We start from the raw sequence: 16,257 nt of genomic DNA on the forward strand, positions 1-16,257 counted from the left end.
TATTCCCCTTTCAACTAACTTAGACCGAGGGCTCAGTGATGTGTAAAACAACAAACTGAGCTTTACTCACCCTCCCTGGGTCCAGCACTGCGTCTCTGCCGCTGCCCAGGTCTTTGTTGATTGGCTGCAGTAGTGACGTCACATGAACAACTCCGCAACTAATCACTGAACTCCAGCAGCTGTGCCGATGTAAGCAGCAACAACTGCTGAGCCAAGTGATTGGCTGCAGGGATATCAATGTGATGTCATCATTGTAGGTAATTAACAAAGAGCGGAGCAGAGGGGGAGACAAAGCGCTGGACCCAAGGAGGGTGATTAAAGCATTGGTTTGCTTTGCATATCACTGAGCTATGGTGTAAAGTTAGTATAAAGGGGAGAACCCCTTTAAATGGATATCCTTTAATTACGTTAGTATTAAAAAAGGCTAATAAATATTGTCTTGCATGACTTTATACTGTTTCTACACAAAAATACTTTATTTTTGCATTTTTCCCTTATTTCACATGACCCATTTGTTTGTTTTCTGCCTACAGCTCCAAAAAAAACCCTTTCATGTATAAGACATACCATGAATAAAGAAAAGAACTGTTTTTTCCAATTTACCTTAGAGAGAACTTCCCAAAGTTCTCAAAGACTTCAATTACTTTAGGGGCTCTCAGAGGAATACTAGGAAACCTCCAGGAACAAAAGCATATCATTGGCAAATAATGATTTTTTTTCATACAGAATAATGGGCCCCATATATTGCCCCATACAGTATAATGGGCCCCATATAATGCTTCATACAGAATAATGAACCCCATATAATGCTCCATACTGAATAATGGACCCCATATAATGCTCCATACAGAATAATGGACCCCATATAACACTCCATACAGAATAATGGACCCCATATAACGCTCCATACAGAATAATGGACCCCATATAACGCTCCATACAGAAAAATGGGCCCCATATAATGCTCCATACAGAATAATGGACCCCATATAATACTCCATACAGAATAATGGACCCCATATAATGCTCCATACAGAATAACTGACCCCATATAATGTGTCATACAGTATGGACCCCATATATAGCTCCATACATAAAAAAAAATCAAATACTCACCTCTCCTCCCTGGCGGCAGGTCTGGACTCCTCAGCATCTTCCTGCTCTGTGCACTGTCAGAGCAGAGGGTACACTGTAGTGACGTCATCGCGCCTTCTGCCCTGAGACGTCACACAGTCAGAAGACGCCGGAGCTGCGGAGGAACGGGAAGAGGCAAGTGTGGCCCCCCTGCGGGTTCAGTCGCCACAGAGGTACTGCATCTCACCCAGAGGTGAGGTATCCCACTCTCAGGTAAGGAGAGAGTACTGCCCAGGACCCACCCACCTGCATCCAACACTACACCATTCCAGACCAGCAGGCGGGGCAAGATGCACTGGCTTATGCTGAGCCCTGTCCCTGGTTGGAAGTGGGGGGAACCGAGTGAGGTGGAACCAAGTAGTGGGTGTGGGTGGAGGAAGCAGGACAGGGGAGCTCTTAAGTAGGAGTATAAAAAGGGGAACCATCTTGAAAGAGACAGTCGGTTCAGTCAGAGCAGAGAGAGTTGGGAGCAGGAGCTCTGTAGGAGCTCTGCTCAGACGAGAGGGCCTAGATTGAGAGGCCCAGGAGGACTGGCTGGACGAGGAAGGGAGCAGAGGGAAGAGTCCAGAAGCGAGGGGATCACAGGGGCACGGCGAGTGCAGAAGCCACCCGTGCGCCCGAATCTACCAGAGCGTGGAGGGATCAAGCCGCAAAGGGGACCGGCCCCTAACTAGTGGAGAACTACAAGGCTCAGCTAGAAACCGGAGGCTTCTGTACTTTCAGGGTGCAGTTGCTCACAACCGCAACTAAATCGCTAAAAAGGTAGCTGCATAGAATTCAGGGGACTAGACGTTGCCCGTCAAGATCCGAGGCTACTGGCTTGGGACACTGGTTGCGAGGCGCAGGGCAGGAGGGTGAGAGCCAGCGCAGGAAGATGACCGAGGAAGGCACACAGAATGGGGTCCCGTTATGTACTCCTGAAACACCTGGGAGTTTGCTGAACCCCTGCCTTGGTAAACACAGGACGGCGTGGGAGGTTACCCTGGCGCTGGGAACCTGGAGTTTGACAACTGTGAGTAAACCTTGAAGACTGCACCACACTGTGTCCTAGAATTATTATCTGCGCCATCCCCGGCACCACACCGCACAGCAACATCTACCTCATCAAATCATCCCTGAATTGCCCTGGAGCTTAGCTCTGCCTGTGGAGAGCTGAACCAACTCCGCTGTGTCATCATCAGCTCCAGAGGATCTGCACTGCAGCGGCGGCTCCATACAGAAGCATACCACAGGTGGCGTCACGAACATTAAACTATAAAAACTATAATCCCCTTTTATTGACCGCCCTGGGTCAGTGCCATTGTGACATCCCCTGCACCGACCGGCCCAGCACCGAGTACCCCACGGCCCCGGGGCGCGTCATTTTTGGCGTCACGAACAGGATATGAACTAATCCGTTATAACCGGGTATTGTGCGCCTAGAGACTCTGTTGTATACTGAATGTGGTGCCCACCCCAAAAGAACGGGCGCCATTATGTGCGTTATCAAGGATGACAAGAAACCTCCCATCGTGGGCCGGGTTCAAGAATGGCGCCAAAAGCGGGGCCCGCCCCATGCACCTGTGGCCATATAGCTAGACGTGTCCATCAGTCTGAGGAAACCGCCCCCAGGTGTGGCCGACAGCAAGCAGCCATGGAACCGCCCCAGAAAGGGGAGAGGAGAAGAGAAACCTTGGAGACAGGGCGGGGTCTCCAGCAGAGCAGCGAGACCACACCCGGCAGACACGATAGAGGGAGACCAGTCTTAAACTCCAGCCCGTGGCCTGCCGCTTGGAGCAGTATCCCTCAACCTGGAGGGAGTCGTGGCTAAACTGTCCCTGGAGGATACAGGATTCCTCCGTGATGAGATACAAGAGCTGGGCCGACGGATGGAGGAGGCCCAGCAATTTGCCGTCGCCATATGGAGAAGTGAGTTGCTGGAGAAGTTGGTGACCCGGCAGCAGTCAGCGCTGAGTTCCATCAGCAGCGCCCCAGCCCCGGCGGAGCACCTCCTGGAGCGGGAGGCGACGGAAAGTGCAGGAGCGACCGCGGGAGCAGGTAGGAGCGGCTTCCATGGCCCGAGCGCCAATGGCGCTGATCTACTCCTGGTCTCCCTACAAGAGTCTCCTTATTCGGGCACTTCTGACACTGACCTGCTCCTGGGCCCCCTGCAAGAGCCACCTGTCCCCACACCCGAATGGAAAGTGTAAGAAAAAAATTAACATTTAACTTTTTCCACAAAAATGTTACTTTAGACGCCAATTCTTTTATTTTCGCAAGGATAACAGGAAAAATTAGCAAAATGTGCAATGTGTCCTGACTAGTGTTGAGCCACCCCCGTAGTGTTCGAGTTCGGTTCGGTTCGTCGAACACCCGTGTGTTCGCCGAACTGTTCGTCGAACTGTTCGTCGAACACCTTCGAACACCGTTAAAACCAATGGCAGGCAAACAAAAACACATAGAAACACATAGAAAACACCTTCAAAGGTGTCCAAAAGCTGACAAACTGCTCAGAAGACACAACTAACACATGGAAAAGTGACAAGTACATATAGTCATGCGAAAAGAAAAGAGGTGGAGGAGTAAAAGGAGGGGGAGACACAGATATAGGCATGTCATGCCCTTCTAAAATCCAAAAAGTGAGAAGCCGAGACGGCCAGTCCGCTCCTGCCCGTGCCACCTCCGTGTCGCCGGGTTTGTGCCAGAGCCGCGGTGAACCCTGACGGCCAGCCCCCCTCTCCCAATACTGGTGCCTGTCCGCTGGTGGGTCGAGAGAGCCCCCCTGTGGTGGAGGCAGCTCTAAGCTTTTTAATTTAAATTGTCCCTCTAATTTGAATGAATACACTTTAAATCCATTTACAAGGATCTATTGGAGGGCAAGTCTCATGCCAGCAGCCGCGTAATTCCAGCTCCAGTAGCGTCCACTAAAGCTGCTGCAGTTAAAAAGCTTTTATAAGGATCGAGCTCGGCTGTCCACCGCAAGGCATCCTAGTGCCAGTCCCAGCCCCTATGCCTTGGGGTGCCTCCTGATGCTCTTCACTAAGTATCCCGTGGTCCCGAAGCATTTCCTTTGAAAAAATTAAGTGTCCAAACTACAGGTGGTGTAGCTTGCTTAACAGCCGGGATAATCCGCTGACTAGCAGACACTGCTACTAGGCACAAAGTATTTCCTGGGCTAGATGCAGTTAAAAATTTGTAAGTAGATACTCTCGTTGGATGCTGAGAAAGCATTCCATAGAGTCTCCTGGCACGCCATATATGATTCTCTTAAAAAGCTTGGGGTAGGGGTCTAGGGGACCCTTTTATAGCCAAAATCACGGCCCTGTATCACAATACGTCACCTAGACTGAAGATAAATGGAACTGTAGCACCGAGGGCTCGGTTGCTACAGACGTATTGCACCTCACTCTCAGATAAGGATGGAGTGTGGATCAGGACCCGACACCTGCATGCATTACACCACATTGCCGTGGGGCAGGGCGACCAATATGCCCCTGAGATGGGCACGACAGTCCCTGTCCCTGGCTGGAGTGGGGGGAGGGAACACTGAGGAAGGGGAACCCTGCAGTGCAGGAGCAGGGAGGAAGCAGTTCCTGGGTGCATTGAGAAGGGAGTATAAAAGGTGGGCACCATCTTAGTTCAGTGCAGAGAAGTCTGAGCAGAAGTGGCAGGGAGCAGGGGCTCTGCATGAGCTCTGCTCCGGAGGCGGGCCTAGTAACAGAGGCCCAGGCCTGCAAGAGGGAGAAGGAAGGAAGAGGAGCGGAGAAGGCTCCAGGAACGAGGAATGAAGGGATCCCAGGGGTGCGGACGGGCGAGTCGCCACCGCACGCCCGAATCCACCTGCGTGGAGGGGTCAGGCCAAAGGGGGAGACCGGTCCCCGAACTAGTGGAGGCAGGAAACGACCCTCAGCTAGAAACCGGAGGCTCTGACATTTTATGTGGCGCAGCCCCTTGCTCCACCCGCTAGGAAGGCACCACATAGGGTCAGGGAAACTGGCGCCAAGTTTACCAAGAGGAGGCCCGAGGCAGCCGGACAGAAGTGTTGGTAAGAAAGGCCAGACAAAGGACACACAAAGGGGGTCCTGTGAAGCGCTCCAAAGTTATCTGGGAGTTGTCTGAGCCCCTCACCTGGTGAGCACAGTACGACGTGGGCAGCCGTTACCTGCAGACGTGGTCTGGATAATAAGAACTGTGAGTAAAGGCCCTGAACTGCATCACTGACTCCGTGTCGTTACTGCTGCTGCCCTGCACCATCACCCCCATCCTCCGCATACACTGCCCTGAGGCTATAATCCTCCCGTGGGGAGTTATGCTACGCTCTGCTGCACCCACAACACCAGCCTCAGCGGTCTGCCCTGTAGCGGCGGTTCACTCTGACCGCAATCCACGGGTGGCGTAGTCGGACATTTAAACATCAAAACCACATAAATAGTTCCGCCACTGGTTTGACCGCCCTGAGCCACGGAACCGGATCGCCGCCACGAAGACTACAACCACCAGCATCCACCAAAAAGGGTCCGGCTCCGGGTGTCCCAAGGCCCAGGGGGTGCGTCAGAACATTTTCATCACCTTTCACAATCACCAATGGGACAAGGCAGGGATGTCCTCTGTCCCCTCTTTTATACATCCTAGTGACGGAGCACCTGCTCTCATCAATTCGCCATAACCCCAATATTAGGTGGATTGAGGTGGGAGGCACCGAGTACAAGTGCTCTCTATTTGCTGATGATGTCCTAGTATATATCACTCAATCACATATATCCATCCCTGCTGTTATGGCTGAAATAGATCACTTTGTTACATGGTAAAATTTTAAAATCAATGCAGCGAAGTCTGAGGCCCTCGATGTCTCCCTCCCTAAATCCATATAGGATTCCATCCAGTCCAACTTTCCCTTTGCCTGGCCCTCACAGGGTATCAAATACTTAGGAATTCCTATTCATAGAGACCTCTCCCATCTATGTTATCTTAATTTTGGGCCCTTTATTGAACAATTCCATACAGACCACGGTTGGCAAGTTAGAACTGTAAGATTCACTACGTGAACCACTGGTGTTTTGTGGAAAAGCACATGTACACCGCGTTCCAAATTATTATGCAAAAAGTGTTTAGGAGTGATAAGGGAAGAATTTGTTTGTTTGTCAGTTAAACTCATTGATGGTGATGTGTGTCAGGGCTCTTTATATCACTGTAAGCAATTGCAGACACCTGTGCTAATTAGTTTGGCAGGTGTGTCCAATGAAAGGCAAGACTACTTAAGAAGGCTCTCTCACATTATTAAGCAGCCTACATTTTCTGCCAAAATGGGAAAGAAAAAGGATGTGTCGGCTGCTGAGAAGCAACAAATTGTGGAGTGTTTAGGTCAAGGCATGACTACAATCAACATTGTGCGATGATCAGGATGAAGTGTCTTGGCAATCAAGAAGTATGTAGCTGATTCACAGTACACACGTGTGCGTGCTGATAAGGGCAAATTGAGGACTCTTTCCTACAGGCAATTACGTCAGGTTGAAAGAGCAGCGGCAAAAAAGCCTTGTCATAGCAGCAGACAAGTTTTTGAAGCTGCTTGTGCCTCCAATGTCCCCCGAACAACAAGATGCAGGGTCCTTCAGAGGTTTGCAGCTGTGCATACGCCATCCTGTCGACCTCCTCTATCCACTTCACACAAGCAGAAACGGCTCCAGTGGGCCAAACATTACATGAAGACTGATTTCAAAACTGTTTTGTTCACGGATGAGTGCCGTGCAGCGCTCGATGGTCCAGATGAATGGAGTGGAGGATGGCTGGTTGATGGACACCCCACGCAAACACGGCTACAGCGCCAACAAGGAGGAGGTGGAGTAATGTTTTGGGCTGGAATCATGGGGAGAGAGATTGTCGGCCCCTTTAGGATCCCTGAAGGCGCTAAAGATGAACTCCATAATGTATGTGGATTTTCTCAAACAGCACTTCCTGCCATGGTTCAAGAAGAAGAACCGTGTATTTCACAGCAAGATCATTTTTCTGCATGATAATGCACCATCTCATGCTGCACATAAAACATCTGCATCTCTGGCTGATATGGGCATAAAAGGGGACAAACTTATGGTGTGACCCCCATGCTCCCCTGACCTCTACCCCATTCAGAACCTTTGGAGCATCATTAAAAGGAGTGTCTATGATGGCGGGAGGCAGTTCACATCTAAGCAACAGCTCTGGGAGGGTATTCTGTCCTCATGCAAAACAATTGAAGCAGAAACCATCCAAAACCTGACAAATTCAATGGACGAGAGAGTTCAGAAGCTCCTTTCGAACAAGGGGTCCTATGTGAAAATGTAACATCACCTAGAATAAAGTTTTGAGTTGAAAACTGTTTGATTTCAGTTTCTAACAACCTGCTAATGCTTATAATTTCAAAAATGACCATTTTTTTGGTCTTTATTAAAATGAAAAGGTTGATCGAAAAGTTTGGGGGATCTAAGAGTGTGGCAACCCAGTAGTCATGATTACTTCGAATTCTGACAATATGAGGGTCATGCTGCAGGTAGTGCAGCAAGAAGGCACTTATGTGTCTTGCGCATCTCGGAGCCCCAAAATTATTTTCCGGGCTAGATGCAGCTAAAAATTATTTTTAATTTTAAATCTGGTGAAGCTTATTATAGATGGCCTAATAGGATCAGTGCTGCACACTGCTACAAAGCCCAAATTATTTTCCAGTCAAGATACAGATAAACATGATTAGTAATTTGAAAGCTTAAAACGGTTGGTAGGGTGATTTTAACCAATCATCAAGCTTTTACTCTCCCCAGGATGACACAGGGGTAGAAAAGTCGTTTCGGATCCATGATTTGTTCATCTTTATGAACGTGAGTCTGTCTACATTATCAGTGGAGAGCCGCGTGCGCTTATCTGTCAGCACACCACCAGCAGCGCTGAACACACGTTCAGACAGAACGCTGGCTGCGGGGCATGACAAGATCTCCAAGGCGTAAGTGGCTAGCTCCGGCCATTTATCCAGATTGGAAGCCCAAAAAGAGCAAGGGTCCAGTGACACAGTCGTGGCTTCAATGTTTACTTGGAGATACTCCTGTACCATCGTCTCTAGGCGTTGACTATGTGTCAGACTTCTTGTCTCCTGTGGCCTTGCAAAGGATGGGCTAAAAAAGTGGTGAAATGATTCCGCAAAATTGATGTTACCAGCAGATACTGTGGTTCTGTTACGGTTTGAGTGCTGAACACTTGACGGTCCCACGGTTGGCAAGTTGGAACTGTGAGATTCACTACGTGCACCACTGGTATTTTGTGGAAAAGCACATGTAAGATTCTGCAACAGTCTCTGCTGATACTCCTGCATGCGTGCATCCCTTTCTATGGCAGGAATAATTTCTGCAAATTTACTTTTGTACCGGGGATCTAACAGTGTGGCAACCCAGTAGTCAGGATTATTTCTAATTCTCACAATTCGAGGGTCATGTTGCAGGTAGTGCAGCAAGAAGGCACTCATGTGTGTTGCGCATCCAGGAGCACCAAGTCCCTGTTGTGTTGGTGGCGAGGTAACAATCATGCTTCCTTCCTCTGTCCTCTCCCCCCAACCTCGCACAACAGAAATGTGATCAAGGTCTCCCTCATCTGATGAGTCTTCCATCAGTTCGTCCTCCACTTCTTCCTGGGCTCCTGCACCTTCCTCACTAGTTTGGCTGCTACCATGCGCCCTGGTAAAATCATCTCCCCCACCCTCACATGCCTGCCGCCTTGGTGCTGCCGACCGTCTGGACCTTGCAGATGTTAGCCCTTCCGCATACAACTCCTCCTCCTCTACTTCCTCCACCTCCTCTTGTGCCACCACCTGACTCCGAATTCTGTTTAACATGTGCTCCAGCATGTAAATCACCGGAATAGTCATGCTGATAATGGCATCGTCAGCACTAAACATCTTCGTCGCCATTTCAAAACTGTGCAGAAGGGTGCATAGGTCCCTGATCTGAGACCACTCCTCCAGCGTGATTTGCCCCACCTCTGAATCTCGTTGGCCCAGGCTATACGTCAGAACGTATTGCACCAGGGCTTGTCGGTGCTGCCACAGTCGCTGCAACATGTGCAGAGTTGAATTCCACCGGGTAGGCACATCGCATTTTAGCCGGTGAAGTGGCAGGCCCAACGACTTCTGTAGAGATGTAAGTCGCTGAGCTGCGGGATGCGAACGGCGGAAGTGAGCACACAGCGACCGTGCCCTCTGCAGAAGGCCATCTAGTCTGGGATAGTGGGCTAAAAATTGCTGGACAACCAGGTTCAACACGTGAGCCATACAAGGCACGTGTGTGACATTGCCCCGGCGAAGGGCCGCACCCAGGTTTGCAGCATTGTCGCACACGGCCTTCCCTGGTTTCAGGTCCAGTGGAGACAACCATTCATGAAATTGGTTCTCCAGAGCTGACCACAACTCCTCAGCTGTGTGACTCACATTTCCCAGACATTTCAATGTAAAAACCGCCTGATGACGTTGAGCCCTACTGCCAGCATAGTAAGGAGGTGTGCAGGATCCCTTCTGCGCAGTTAGAAAGCTTGTGGCATGACCAGACAGGCTTTGGGTGCAGGTGGAAGACCGAGAGGAGGTTGAGGAGGCAGAAGCAGTGGAGGAACTTTGACATAAAGAGGATTGACGCACAACTCGTGGGGACGGCAAGACTTGGACAGCAGCCCCTTGTCCTGCTGTCACCATAGTTACCCAGTGCCCAGTCAGCGACATGTAACGCCCCTGTCCATGCCTACTCGTCCAAGTGTCTGTGGTGAAATGCACCCTGTCACACACAGAGTTTCTCAAAGAAGCGGTGATGTTGTGTGCGACATGCTGGTGGAGCGCAGGCACACCTTTCTTTGAGAAGTAGTGCCGACTGGGCATCTGGTACTGGGGCACTGCGACGGACATAAGGTCTCGAAAATCCTCTGTGTCCACCAGGCGGAAAGGCAGCATTTCTGTAGCCAAGAGCTTGCAGATGGTGAAATTCAACCTCTTAGCTTTCTCATGGCTAGGAGGAAATGGTCTTTTACTTGTCCACATCTGAGGGACCGAGGGCTGGCTATTGTGCTTAGACGGGGTTGTTAAGGGTGTCCCCGGCAAACTGCCGGTCTGTGAGGAAGATGCAGGCGGACATGTTAGGTTGCCTTGATCCAAAGGTGGTGCTATCGATGTCGGACAGCGCTCAAGACCAGCTGGTGTTACCACCTCCAAAGAAAATGATGACCTGCCAATCACGCTGGCTGTTGCGGGTAAAGAGGTGGCAGGTCTGCGCCCCAAAACAGGTGTGACTGCTGTCCCCCCAGTCACAGAGGATGAAGAGGCCGCGGATGCACAAGATATGGCAGACGGTGGTTGGCCCGGCCGGCTAGACCGCATTGTAGCACACTGAGCTTCCCACTGCAACTTATGCTTCATGTCCATGTGCCGGTTCATGCATGAAGTACTCAAACTATGTATTTTTTGGCCTCTACTTAGCTTTTGCTGACAAATGTTACAGATAACACGAGTTGGGTCATCTTTATCGATCTGAAAAAATGCCCAGGCTATGCAAGGCTTAGCACCCATGCGACCTGAAGAGCCACCACGACTTGTGGTGAGAGGCAGAGTTGTGTTTGAGGATGCAGTTGTTGACGTGCTTCCAGTACTACGTCTCTGTCCAGGAAGGCGCAACCTGACCTCGTCGTCACTAGCATCTTCCTCCACCTCCTCTGCTGACCTCATCTCTTGGCTGACTGTGGGTTGACAGTAAGTGGGATCTCCGACCTCATCATCATCACCCTGTGCGTTATCACACCCGTCGTCCTCAGAGCCAACCTGTTCCTGCCCTGACAAAAAACTAAAGTTGTCGCTCCAATCAGGTATTTGAGTCTTATCATCGTCTTTCTCATTGTCTCCACCAACAGGAGTTACAGTTTGGGAATGAGGGTCTACATTATGGTCAGAACCTTCTGCGTCTGGTCCTGGATCCGACTCATAAAGATTCTGGGCATCAGTGCAGATCATTTCCTCGTCTGGATTCACAGAAGCGCTGGAGTCGACCTCTGATTCCCAGGCTATAGTATGAGTAAACAGCTCTGCAGACTCAACCATCTGTTCTACCTCATACTCAGACGGGCAGCTGGAGATTTGGGAGCTGTGAGGAAGCAAGTGCGATTTGGGTGACACCTTTGAGGACTGGAGTATTTGTGATGTTGAAGTTGATGTGGAGGAGAGCCCACTTAAAGGAGCACTTGATATCCGTTGAAGCACCTGCTGTTTTTGTGCCTCATCTGGAATTTGTAGCGATTGGCGTGGCCGTAAGAAAGGGATCTTATCACATTGTCCGCTAAAAGAAGTAGACATTTTAGTTTGGCTGGAAGATGGTCTTTCTTCTGCACCTACCCCACGGACACAACCTTTTTTCCCCTTCCCAACACGCCTATTCCCCTTTCCACCAGCAGCAGGCCTTTTTCCACTCATTTTGGTGGTTAACTAATTCACAACTCTGGAGTTGTTTGCACAAAAAAACAATGGATGGTAACCGAGCAGAGCTGAGTGGCCAAACTGTGGTATTAGGCCAAAACTATTGGCTGGGTTAGATGCAGAAAAAAATTATTTTTAATTTGCAACCTGATGGAGGTCAGTATAGATGGACTAATAGACCAAGTCCCACACACTGCTAGAAGCCCAAATATTTTTTCAGAGCTAGATGCAGAAAAAAATTATTTTTAATTTGCAACCTGATGGAGGTCAGTATAGATGGACTAATAGACCAAGTCCCACACACCGCTAGAAGCCCAAATATTTTTTCAGAGCTAGATGCAGAAAAAAATTATATTCAATTTGCAACCTGCTGGACGTCAGTACAGAAGGACTAATAGAACAAGTCCCACACACTGCTAGAAGCCCAAATATTTTTTCAGAGCTAAATGAAGAAAAAAATTATTTTTAATTTGCAACCTGATGGAGGTCAGTATAGATGGACTAATAGACCAAGTCCCACACACTGCTAGAAGCCCAAATATTTTTTCAGAGCTAGATGCAGAAAAAAATTATTTTTAATTTGCAACCTGATGGAGGTCAGTATAGATGGACTAATAGACCAAGTCCCACACACCGCTAGAAGCCCAAATATTTTTTCAGAGCTAGATGCAGAAAATTTTTTTATTCAATTTGCAACCTGATGGAGGTCAGTATAGATGGACTAATAGACCAAGTCCCACACACTGCTAGAAGCCCAAATATTTTTTCAGAGCTAGATGCAGAAAAAAAATATTTTTAATTTGCAACCTGATGGAGGTCAGTATAGATGGACTAATAGAACAAGTCCCACACGCTGCTAGAAGCCCAAATATTTTTTCAGAGATAAATGAAGAAAAAAATTATTTTTAATTTGCAACCTGATGGAGGTCAGTATAGATGGACTAATAGACCAAGTCCCACACACTGCTAGAAGCCCAAATATTTTTTCAGAGCTAGATGCAGAAAAAAATTATTTTTAATTTGCAACCTGATGGAGGTCAGTATAGATGGACTAATAGACCAAGTCCCACACACCGCTAGAAGCCCAAATATTTTTTCAGAGCTAGATGCAGAAAAAAATTATATTCAATTTGCAACCTGCTGGAGGTCAGTATAGAAGGACTAATAGAACAAGTCCCACACACTGCTAGAAGCCCAAATATTTTTTCAGAGCTAAATGAAGAAAAAAATTATTTTTAATTTGCAACCTGATGGAGGTCAGTATAGATGGACTAATAGACCAAGTCCCACACACTGCTAGAAGCCCAAATATTTTTTCAGAGCTAGATGCAGAAAAAAATTATATTCAGTTTGCAACCTGATGGAGGTCAGTATAGATGGACTAATAGAATGATGCTATGCCCAAAAGATTTTACTTCACTAGGTGCAGTAAAAAAATTGGTATTCTATACACAGGTGGTATATCTTGCAACACAGATAGGCTACTCCACTGACTAACACACTCTGCAATAGGCCAAAAAGGATTAGCTTTGCTAGATTCAGCCAAATGCTGTGAAAAAAACTTGCACAGCACTGGCACAGACCTGCCTGGCAAAAACTGATAGGAACTGATGTAACCTAGTCCTGAAAAGGACTGCAATTACAATTAGTCTTTACTCCCACAATCTATCTATTTAAGAGCACAGACCTGCCTGATAAAAGTCGTAGGAAATGCTGTAACCTAGTCCTTAAAAGGACTGCAATCACAACTATTTCCTACTCCCAAGCTATCTGTATATTTGTGCGAAAATTGGCTTGAAATTAACAAGGTATAGCGCACACAGCAACAGCGGTGCCGTCTAACACGCAGCTGCAGCAGTGAGAAAATGGTGGCGACGGGGAAAATGGCTTGGTCTTATAGGGCAAGGACATGTGACATACACTGCCAATGACACATGCCCTTGCTTGTGTGAAAAAAAGCACTTCGCTCCGTGTGTGCGCTGCTGATAGGCTGACAGATTGCACCTCCCCACTGCAAATGCGGGAAAGAGAAAAAAAAATGGAGATCTTCATTGTTCCTGCAGAGATCCATCCCCTGCCCCTCCCCCCGCCCCGCTGTACACTCAAACTGCGTATTAACATTAATTTTCATCATTACTGAGAAAAAATCCAGTTATGATTTTGGTGCACGAACAGTTATCGAACATAACCTCGAACAGCCGAATTTTTCTCAAATTGTTCGTGTTCGCCGACCGGCTCGAACACCGCCCAAAACAGCTCGAATTTGAGATTGGCGAACAGTTCGAGTAGAACAACGCTCATCTCTAGTCCTGACTACGCCGATACCCCATTTGTGGGGAAAATACATGCGGGGATCGCTTGTGCATGGCAGGCAATTCCCGCAAGGTATTTTTGGCCTGACCCTAGCACAACCCTAACCCTAGAGTTTATTCTTTACGCCGTTCCTCGTGTGGTATACGTGATTAGACAACTTTATTCTTTGGGTCGGTGCAATTACAGCGATGCCAGATTCATATCAGGTTTTTATGTTTGGCAGCTGTCACAAACTAAAAGATGCTTCTTTTTGCAAAGACTAGTTTTTGCAATCATTTCTTCATATTTTGGCAGAGTTATATAAGGGCTTGTTTTTTGCGGGTCAAGTTGATATTTTTATTGGTACCATTTTTGGGCACGTGACATGTTTTGATCGCTTCCTATTCTGATTTTTGAGAGGCAGAATAAACAAAAACCAACAATTCAGGAATTGTTTTTTTATGCTGTTTCACGTGTGGTAAAATTGATAAGGCAGCTTTATTTTTTGGGTTAGTATTTTTACAGCAATACTACTGTACATTTATGTAATTTTTTTTAGGTTTTGGCGCTTTTACGCAATAAAAACTATTTTATAGAAAAAAAAAATTTTTTAGCACTTTATTCTGACAGCTATAACTTTTTTATTTTTTGGCTGATGGAGCTGTATGGTGGCTTGTTTTTTTGTGGGACAAGATGACGTTTTCAGCGGTACCATTTTTATTTACATTTGTCTTTTTAATCACGTTTTATTCCATTTTTTGTTTGGCGGTATGATGATAAAGCATCGTTTTTTGCTTCATTTTTTTTTTTATCATATTCACTAAAGGGGTTAATTAGTAGAACAGTTTTATAGATCATGCTGTTCCGGATGCGGCAATACCAAATATGTGTACTTTTATTGTTTCTTTTTTTTCATAATATTTATTTATGGGTACAATATATTTTTTATTGGATTATTTTTTCATTTTTTTAAAAAATATTTTACAATTTTTTTTTTCACTTTCTGACACTTTTTCACTTTGTCCCACTATGGGACTTTCATTTTTTGCAGGCTGATCGCTTGTATAGTATAGAGATGCAGCAGCATCTCTATGCTATTGTAACATACCTGGCGGCATCTTTGCATAGTGGTCCATCTCCCACTGTGCAAGAGCGCACACTTGATCTCCAATCCAGAATGTCTCTCTGGCTTCCCTCCATGCTGTCTGTTTGCTTCTCTTTCTGCTGCTTAAGGGCGGCGCCCGATCACTTCCTGCTTTTTGTACCTGCTGCAGGCACACCCCTTGTGCGTCCTCAGCCTATTGCTGTCTGTCACCTGGTATTTAACCCAGCTGCTCCAATTAACCCATGCCTGATCATTGTGTTTCATTCAGTGTGCTCTTTCACTCTGAATGTGCCAGGTCCCTTTCTGTGTTTGCTTGCTTGCCTTTCTTGTAGGCTGTATTTCCAGTCCTGTCTGAACACACTCCTTGCCTGTTCGTTCCGCCTTCTAGGGGCCGCATACCTAGACCTGCTCCTGTATCTTGTCTGTCCTGTCTGAACACGCTCCTAGCCTGTTCCTCCCGCCTTCTAGGGGCTGCATACCTAGACCAGCTCCTGTATATTGCTACTGTGTCTGTTCTTGTCTGTATACTCTTCTAGCCTGTTTTCTGTGTTTCTCTATGTCCGTACCTTTCCTTTTTCTGCAGAGTCTGAACTCATACCTAACTCCTGCTCGTTGTTACTGTACTCCCGTTTGTGAGTTTGTGGTCCACTCGCTACTTCACAGCAAGTACCCTGTGGGTATGTGGTTCTGCCTTTCACTTCCTGTATGTTCCGTGTGAACAGAGCCCTGTCCCCCCTGCTCTGCCTTTGCTCACCGCTCCGGCGGTTCTAGCCTGCTCTGCCTTTGCTCACCGCTCCGGCGGTTCTAGCCTGCTCTGCCTTTGCTCACCGCTCCGGCGGTTCTAGCCTGCTCTGCCTTTGCTCACCGCTCCGGCGGTTCTAACCTGCTCTGCCTTTGCTCACCGCTCCGGCGGTTCTAGCCTGCTCTGCCTTTGCTCACCGCTCCAGCGGTTCTAGCCTGCTCTGCCTTTGCTCACCGCTCCGGCGGTTCTAGCCTGCTCTGCCTTTGCTCACCGCTCCGGCGGTTCTAGCCTGCTCTGCCTTTGCTCACCGCTCCGGTGGTTCTAGCCTGCTCTGCCTTCGCTAACTGCTCCGGCAGTCTCTCTCTGCTCTGACTCCTTGCTCACTGCTCCGGCAGTCTCGCTCAGCTCTGACCCTTTGCTCACCGCTCCAGGCGGCCTTGTCCTGCTCTACTCTTGCTCACCGCTCCAGGCGGCCTTGTCCTGCTCTACTCTTGCTCACTGCTCCAGGCGGCCTTGTCCTGCTCTACTCTTGCTCACCGCTCCAGG

At 48.1% G+C, this 16,257-nt stretch overlaps 1 protein-coding gene across 1 annotated transcript in view; it reads right to left on the reverse strand.

Annotated features, from left to right (window-relative positions):
* Positions 1–16,257, reverse strand: part of LOC141154165 (gamma-aminobutyric acid receptor subunit beta-4-like) — a 578,714-nt gene that overhangs the window by 11,898 nt on the left and 550,559 nt on the right. The window lies entirely within an intron of this gene.

This window comes from Phyllobates terribilis, unplaced genomic scaffold (assembly GCF_046119375.1).
Source record: "Phyllobates terribilis strain yellow unplaced genomic scaffold, ASM4611937v1 Scaffold_7__3_contigs__length_470593459, whole genome shotgun sequence".
Taxonomy (NCBI): Eukaryota; Metazoa; Chordata; class Amphibia; order Anura; family Dendrobatidae; genus Phyllobates; species Phyllobates terribilis.